The sequence below is a fragment of the Poecilia formosa genome, unplaced genomic scaffold (assembly GCF_000485575.1).
Source record: "Poecilia formosa unplaced genomic scaffold, Poecilia_formosa-5.1.2 Scaffold106, whole genome shotgun sequence".
Lineage (NCBI taxonomy): Eukaryota > Metazoa > Chordata > Actinopteri > Cyprinodontiformes > Poeciliidae > Poecilia > Poecilia formosa.
The window spans coordinates 1,222,691-1,231,275 of record NW_006800045.1 but is presented as its reverse complement, the minus strand read 5'-3'; the positions used below and the strand labels follow the sequence as shown (position 1 = coordinate 1,231,275).

Below are 8,585 nucleotides of genomic sequence, written 5' to 3'. Positions count from 1 at the left end.
CTAGGCCTACACAGTTGTTAGGAAGTTGGAAATGCAGAAATGTTATACTCAATTTTACAAAAAAGTTCTTTAACTGAAAAACTCAAATCAAAGATTTGCTGGAATGGATAGTTTAAAGAATCAGACTTTCCAACACAAGAACCATCACAAATTAGTCAGAAGTCCATAAAATGAGTCTACATGAGCGACTACCTCTACATTAACAGGAAGCACTAACCAAACTTGCAAAGACATGATGAAAGAGTATTTATCTAGAGACAAAGCCTAAAAATGAAAACACTAAGAACATTAATGATTCATTCAAGACTTGGAACTGGAATAAACCTGAAGAGTAATTTATGAAAAACATGTAAAGTGTTATGATTACCAGGTCTAAGAAACACTAGACAGCTAAGGCTAACATTGACAAAGGTGTTGGCTTACCCCTCCAAGCCACTGAAACTGGGTTTGGCCTCCAGAACTTTGCTTTGTCCGGCAGCATCGTGTCAAACAGATGGGATTTTGGTGTGGATCCGTTTTCAGGAGTCTTGTTTGGCCTGTTAGTTACAGAGGAAAGAACTGTTAATACTTCACCAAGACATTTTGAATCATTTCATGCTTCTAACGTTTTGGGAACAGTTTGCAGATCTCTCCTTCCTGTGCCAACATGATGTTACACCAGCACACAAAAAAAGGTCCAACCAACCTTATTTTGGTTGGATGTGTTAACAATAAACAGACATTAGCTTCTTTGGAAAGACATTACCAGCTTCTCTCCAAAGAAAAAGAAAAATAAACTAACCATATCATTTACTCCAACTAACAATTTTATTTCCAAATAGTCAACGAAGATGTGCAACACTGGCATCCAATTAAAGTCCAAGTGTTCAGTGAGTTTTAGGATTTGTTTATATGCATAAAAAAGGAAGCTGAATGGAGTAAATAAAAGAAAGTTACTAGACCTGTTGCATGTTTAATGTTTGGCTCATAGATGGTCTAGATCTTTTGGCATGGACTTCTCTAGAGTCAGCAGACTCTTAACCTGAGGTAAAGGCCAGCAGGTGGGAGCTGTGCCTTTCCAGGTCTTGTAGTCTTTTAGAAATTTGAAGGTAGATAAGACAGGACCATTGAATGTTTTATATGTTTATAATGAACCCAAGTGGAGTCTGTAAATTATCCGTTTACCTGCATTAACAATTAACTGAGTAGAACTAGGAAGAAAATTGCTTTACATTAAAGGTTTTAGGTAATTCCACAGAGAAACCAATGAAATGTTCATTTTGTGGATATTTCATGGATAATCTCAAAATGCTTAAAATTATCCCATACAATGAGAATGGAACAAATGGATGCTGAGTGCTTGAGACATCATTGCTCCAGACCGATTACACATTCACATTTAAACCAATGACTTCGACCTGCCAACGTGGTTTACTGTATATGTCTAAGTAAGGATGTAAAATAAAATTGTGCTGCCATTTTTAAAAAGCTGATTTCATCTTCATCAGTCAGTTGTTCTTGTACAGTTTATACTGATTCTTTGAGGGTGCAAGTTAAAATTATTAACTGCTGTGTAACAAAATATAGGCAAACAGGATTTGCACCAAGTACTTTGAATTTGACTTGGTTTTTATAGCATTGTTCAGAATACCAGTTTCATAACCGAGATAATATTTTTTACTCCTAAAATATTTGACCTCCTACTTTCTCTGTGAAATCTGATTTTGCAGTGATTAGCATAGTCAATCTCACTCCCCTGCAGATCCTGCTGTGAACATAATAATAGCAGATACTTTTATAATCATGTTAGTGTCCAGTGGCAAGTGTTATTTATCCCCCGCTGTCACACATCCAGTCCTTCAAGACCGAATAAACATTAATTACTACAAATGAGGCTCAAGCTCCATTATCACCCCATCACATCTTTTTTAATTAAAAGAAATCCTGCTTTTGGCCTATTTCCTATAGATATTATCCAACACTTGCTCTGAGAGTTAAAAGGCCAAAACCACACACATCCAAGATGCCTAGATTTGGTTTATGTCAACATTAATGGAGCTGATGCTTTCTGGGATAAATCAATGCATTTTAAGGCGGTAATTTGTGGAGAATTATTCTGTTTTGTCCTTTAAGTGGCATGTCAAATCTCTGAGGGGAATTTAATGCAAGAGCTGCTTTTTAATAATGCTTTCTTTTTCTCTTTGGCTCAGATTATTTAGATGGATTGCTTGTTTGAAACCAACAAGCAGGTGTGACCTCAACCAAGCACTCAACAAATGTCTGCTTTCATTTGGAAGAAGTCATTAAGTCTGATGAGAAATGGAGGAAAAGAAAATATGTTTTAGTCAACAGGGATAAGTACCATGGTGTATCCATACCCAATTTTAAATATGAAAGATAAGTGCATGTTAAAATATTTAGAGCGCCCTGGTGTTGACACAAACCAAGTAGCATTGTGAGATGTAAAAGGATGTCTGGTATTTTGTTTCAACACAGACAAATGGATCCATTTTCACTGAAATTAGACTATGAAACGCCTCAATTTGCTCAAAGTATGGCTGCAGTGATGCTTATCATACAGACATTAGCAGAACATCACACAATTAACTTCTGGGTATGAGGTCCTGAAATTTTGTCTTCATAAAAAATCTCATTTTTTTTACTTTACATTACGACAATTATTCTGTCAGTTGCATTTTGCATCAGATGTATTTAATCAAGTTAAATTTCACAACATTTTGTGATTTTTAGTGCATTAGTAAGCAAACCAAGTAGCTATATTTTTTCTTGTTTGGTTCCCAGCATTTATTGGCAGGTCAGATGAAAAATCTGTTAACTAAATTCATCAAATCTGATAATGTTTATATATGGGAAATCTTTCAATTCTTTAACAGTCACTCTCGCTCTGAGGTAGGATGCTGGATTTCTCCAGTCAATATACTGAGGAGTAATATTACACCCAGATTAATTAATAAATACCAACAGGTAATGTAGGGTAATGTATAAGATGATCTTCCCTCAACGTGTGATGCTGTGGTATGAGAAAGACGAGACACACACATTGAGCTTCCTTCACATTCAACTGGAAGATTAATTCTTCTTCTGCGTTATAAACACTTCATATACAACAAACTTCAGGTATCTCATACTGCAGTAGAGAACCATTAACTTCATTACATCAGAAATGGCTGTAATATTTCTTTAAACCAAACAATTATTTTAACATGCTCCATTTAGCATTATGACTTCTATCAACTGACAAAACTAATTCACAAATAGCTTTTACTTCTCTAAACCATATTAATTTTGTAGTTAGTGCTTTAAATTGAATACCTTGCCCTCTTTTCTGAGAGGACAAGGTATTTATTTATCAAAAATAAAAATATAAAAATATATAAAATGGCTTTTAACTATTTTAATAGCTTTTACCATTTTTAATCAGCACAAATAAAATATATTTTAACATTTAAGCATCTTAGCTTTTAACAATAGCCATTGTTTCAATAGAACAATAATATTTTACATCCTGCATAACAAACTCTACTCTTAATATAAACCTGAAAAGGCGCAATACTCCTTTAATGCTGTGCCTCGGTACTCAGTTTCACAGATGTTCTAAATATATGGTTTATCTGGGGGGGGGGGTTTCAACAAACCCATAAAGAAGCATCAAATAAAATAAAATAAAGAAACCAAAATAATGTCCTTTGAGTGAGAACTCTCAAAAAATGCAAAACACAAGTTCAAATGAACTCCACTGTCCTTCAGCTAGCTCCTCAGCTAGCATTAGCTCCAATTAGCCTTCAGAACAAGTCTCGTGTTTGGACACAATAACAATCACAAAACGAACTACGCGACTCATTAGTTGAGATTCGATTTAAGAACCTTTTCAATTTTTCCAAGAAAACCAATGTACATGTATAAAACTATATTTTTACTGACCTGTGATATGAGAAAGACGAGACACACGTTGAGCTTCCTTCACATTCAAACGGAAGATTTATTCTTCTCGTGTGCTCAGTCTTCTCTATGCCACCAATACGACAGCGCCCCTAGCGGTTGTGTGTGAAATTGTATAGGACTAACTAAAATGACACTGAAGAACTTATTACAACAAGAAATTAAAGATACAAAATTAAAAATTATGTTGGGGGTGCCTATTTTCTTAATTATTGTTTTTATTTACCAATAACTTGTTTTTCACCCCTCTACAGAAACAAACAGCATGGGGTAAGGGAAGCCTTCTCAGTGGTTTTAATTTACATACTACAAAAACTCAGTCGTTTAAAAATACAAATCTATTTAAATAGTCTAAAAATCATTGTTTTTCTCAGTGGAATAAGCTGAATAATGAGACTGATCAAAGATAGCCAATATCCAAGTGGACCATGGAGGACAGCACAGCTCTGTCCTGCCAGCAGACTCCATGTCAGCTCTTTTCTCTGACCTTTCCTACTTAATGTTCGTTCTGAAAAAAACAGGACGGCTATTTTACACCTGCAACTGATGTCACACAGTGTTTGATTTATGGCACATCTCAGAAATAACAGTAGGAATGCAAAAAGAAGAGAAATATTGCTTTGCCATAAAAACGAGACAAATGCTTTCTAGTTGCTCACACCTTTATTAAGTATTCCTCATCAGCCAACATTTCTGAATATTTCCTAAAAATGAGGAAGGCTGCCTTGCACTAGATACAAGACCAAATCACTTTGTAAGAATTTGTTTTTACCCATGTGGTTCAATCTTAACATATTGTTGGGATGAGAATACTAATTTATTAAATGTCAGATTTTTGTCCTATTAAATTACTACATTTTAATTTCTTCACCCTATAAAAAGGTAGTTTTGAGATCAAAATAATGGCAAAAAGCAAAACATCAAATACAGAACATGATCTATAAAACGAAAAGTAAAAATTAGAAAAATATATCTCAGGCTCCTAATGACAGTACAAAGTATAAGTATAAGGTTCGACCCTTTGCCATGGGCTGGATTTTAACATATTATATACTGCTATTAGTTTCACTACATCAGGGATCCTATAAATATTGAGATGCATCTTCATATTTTGTCTATTAATGCTTTAGCATGGTTCTTGTGTTAGAATTCAAACATTAGTAGCTGCAACTGGTGTGCTTACAGGCAGGTAATCAGTTTCCACACTCTGTGGCTTTAGGAAAAACTAATGAATAATTAAACACCTGATATAACTCACATTTCCTTACACCTGTACAAGATAAAAAGCCTGGATATGAACTAAGGTCACTGTACTGACAAGAATGTGGACACATTGATTAATTTATAATGAGCTTACATGTTTGTTTATGGATGCATGAGACTGTGTCCATGCATGTAGATACAGGTGACATTAGGGGTCACTGCACAGGATCCGAAACACACAGCCTGTTACAAAATGACACCAGTAATTTAATGGATGCACAAGCAGGACACTGTGCTCACATGCTGCCGGCTTTAAAATTAACCATCAGCACAGACAGGAAGACAAAACTTGGATCTAAAAGGACGTTTTTAAATACAGCTTCCGAGAGGGGCTGCAGAAACAGACTTTCAAAGCAGGAACGTCTCTGCAGAAACTGTAAAAAAATAAATAAACAGTCCTCATAAAAAAACAAAATAATGAAGGAAACACAGTAACTCAGAATGGTCACCGATGCAAAGTCACTAAATTAAGGCAAATTTCAATATTTTACCAGAGTAGTAGAAAAGAAAGATCTATAGACTTTAAACTGCATCAGATTGCAGTCGTGTTTTATTCCAGACATCCTGCAGCTTACACAGTTTACACACAATGACTCATTCATGTCCTTTCCTCTTCCTGTTTTCATGAAATGAATGGATTATTAAATATTTAAATGTAATGAAACATTTTTGCAAGCATTTACTCAATATTTGTGTTCAACATAAGATCCCAAATTCCATCAAAGTGAGGCTTCATAAGAAAACCTCACTTTGAAACTTGTAGTTTAAGAAGCACAGCTCTGCTGCACAAACAAGAGCCAACTTCAGCTGCTCCATTCTAACCTTTCTCAGGAAAAATCCTATCACTACCTGCAGCACAAACACTTCATGTTCGCAATTATCAATGCAGTGCACACCACTTCTGCAACAGCACACAAGATATACACAAACTCAGCATATCAAGTCTGTAGAACCTCCAAGAGAGAAACAGCAGCAGCTTTTAAAGTATGTTCATGGAAAATACACAGCCTGGATGTGACATGCAGAGTTTTCTTTTATATCAGTTTTTGGGACAATTAATGCTATAAAGATATTTGAAAGCATAAGAAAATGTGACTAGAAACTTATGAAGTAAGTCTAAATTCTGACTGCTGAAAGGTAAATGAGAGAAAAGTGGCTTTTTTCATCAAAAATGAACAAAAATGTATGAAGGAGTTGCAAAACACAACTAAGTGGGTTGCTATTGCAACTGGTCTGAAGCACAGGATGCACATCTAGAAACAGATTATGGAGAAAAAAAGTTACTTACTCAACAGAAGACAAGATGTTTGCAGCAGAAGCAGGGAAAGTCATACAGTCCGTAAAGAAGCTGGAATGTGAAAACAAACCAGGAAGCAGGCATGAAAACCATAAGAACCAGGAAGAAAGCCTGGGATCTGACACAGGAGGGACAACCAGGCAACAGGTGTGCTAATCACAGAGGCAGACAAAACATGTGAGGAAGGGAAAAGGAGACAAATTAAAACAGGAAGTAACCAGTGAATTCTTGCTGTAACATCTCAGTCATAATTGGTGCAAGTTAAGTTAGACATTATGAGCAGGAGGATGGTTACTTTGCAGCATTCATAAAAAGTTTTGATTTCTGCTTCTGTAAATATTTGCAGGTGTGTGAAACATTTACTGACATCACTACTCAACCTACTGCTAATCCTCAAATAAGAAAAGCATAGCTGAAATTTTAAAGAAAAAATATTTACTCAGAATTGACCTACTACTTTTCAACAATACAAGAAACCTTATTCCATTTAAATACTGTTTTGCTGTGTAGAGATCATTTCCTAAATCAGAACTATGGTTGATGTTTAAAAAGATTATCAGTTAAATCAATCAATCAATCAAATTTTATTTGCATAGCACATTTCAGCAGCAAGGCATTTCAAAGTGCTTTACATAATTAAAATAAAAACAGCATGTGACATTGAATAAACAGTGAGAAAGAGAGAGATTTAAAAAATATATCATTTAAAGTGGCCAAATGATATTTTCCTTGAATCCGATGTGATAAAAATAGCCAAAGTAGAAAAAAAGAAGACCAGGTATATTAATACTAACCCCAAACAGTGTTTTCCTTCACCGTAGATATTTATTTCAATATGCTCTATAGCAGGGATGTTCAAAGTGTGACCGTGAATTAATTTTCTGTACCTGCAGCCACAGTTCAGGAATAGCACTGATGGGTCAGATTTCCACTGACACGAGGCTTTTCAAAAAAGATGCTGAATATTAGAAAACTTATGAAAAACACGAAATATTTCTCTTGTCAAACACTTCTTGCATAGTGAAACAACTTTTACAATGATTCCTCAGATGTTGTTTTATCAACCATTTTTTTATTAGAAAGTGTTTTTTTTTTTTTAACTTGTTGATTTTTCCTGTAAAGGTTTGGGCACCAACTGTCCAGGATACTGAAGCAATGACTTCCTGACATTGCATGTCAAACTCAAAGTTCACAGGTTTTAGACGATGGGGCTGCTTGGAAAGAATGAATTATAAATTGTAACTTTTAGAACTGAAGGAAGGATTTAGTCAAGATAGATATAAAGCAACATTTTATATATTTGTGTGATTAATTTCTTAATATTCTTTATTTTCTTGAAGATGCCGTTGTTTGGGGGAATGTAGACGAAGGGGTCTGCCTGTCCAGGATTGTAACCGTGCATCCATGACAGAGTTCCAGCTGGAGGAGCTGATGAAGACTTTGACTTAAGACAGGACAACCACGGCAGAATAAACTGTCCATCTTTGATGTATGTGTGTGTGTGTTTGTGTGTGTCCGCAGCGCCAACCTTGAGGTGAAGAATGACTCTGTGATCGCTGCTTTGCTCTCCACCCACATACCCGGCAGCATTAGTTATTAGGTGTTTGCACACATGAGAGCAATATTTCACAAATTCACATTTGTAATTACGCACGCGCACACGCACGCATGCACGCACGCATTTTTGGCACCTTTTCCCTCAGTAGCTATCCATTATGTGTAGAAGCAGGCCACACACACAGCCCTATTTTGCTTGAATCCTGCACATGTCATTTCAATTCACATTGACTTAGACCCACTCAGTCACCATTCAAAGTAATAATAAATTTTTATGGTTCTGATCTCACCATGCCCACTTGACCCTTTTGTGTTCAGAGTGTTTGTGTGAAAATCAACCCTGATTCTGATTACCCACTGAATGACTTCATGTATTTGGATAAATGTCACTTAAAAACCTAAATTCCTTCAGACACACCCTTACAGTGAGACCTCAGAGCAACATCCTCTAGCCCAAGGGTGTCAAACTCAATTTCACCGAGGGCCACTTCAGCATACTGGCCCCCTCAACGGGCCACATTGACGGTAC

The 8,585-nt window shown here is 35.8% G+C and overlaps 1 long non-coding RNA gene across 1 annotated transcript; it reads right to left on the bottom strand.

Annotated features, from left to right (window-relative positions):
- Window positions 1-418: 418 nt before the first annotated feature.
- Window positions 419-5,379, bottom strand: LOC103143244 (uncharacterized). Its single transcript, XR_001663009.1, has 3 exons — window positions 5,297-5,379; window positions 3,922-4,031; window positions 419-536 (listed from the first exon to the last, which is right to left on the bottom strand). It is a non-coding gene; the product is annotated as an uncharacterized LOC103143244 (long non-coding RNA).
- Between the last annotated feature and the right edge of the window lie 3,206 nt (window positions 5,380-8,585).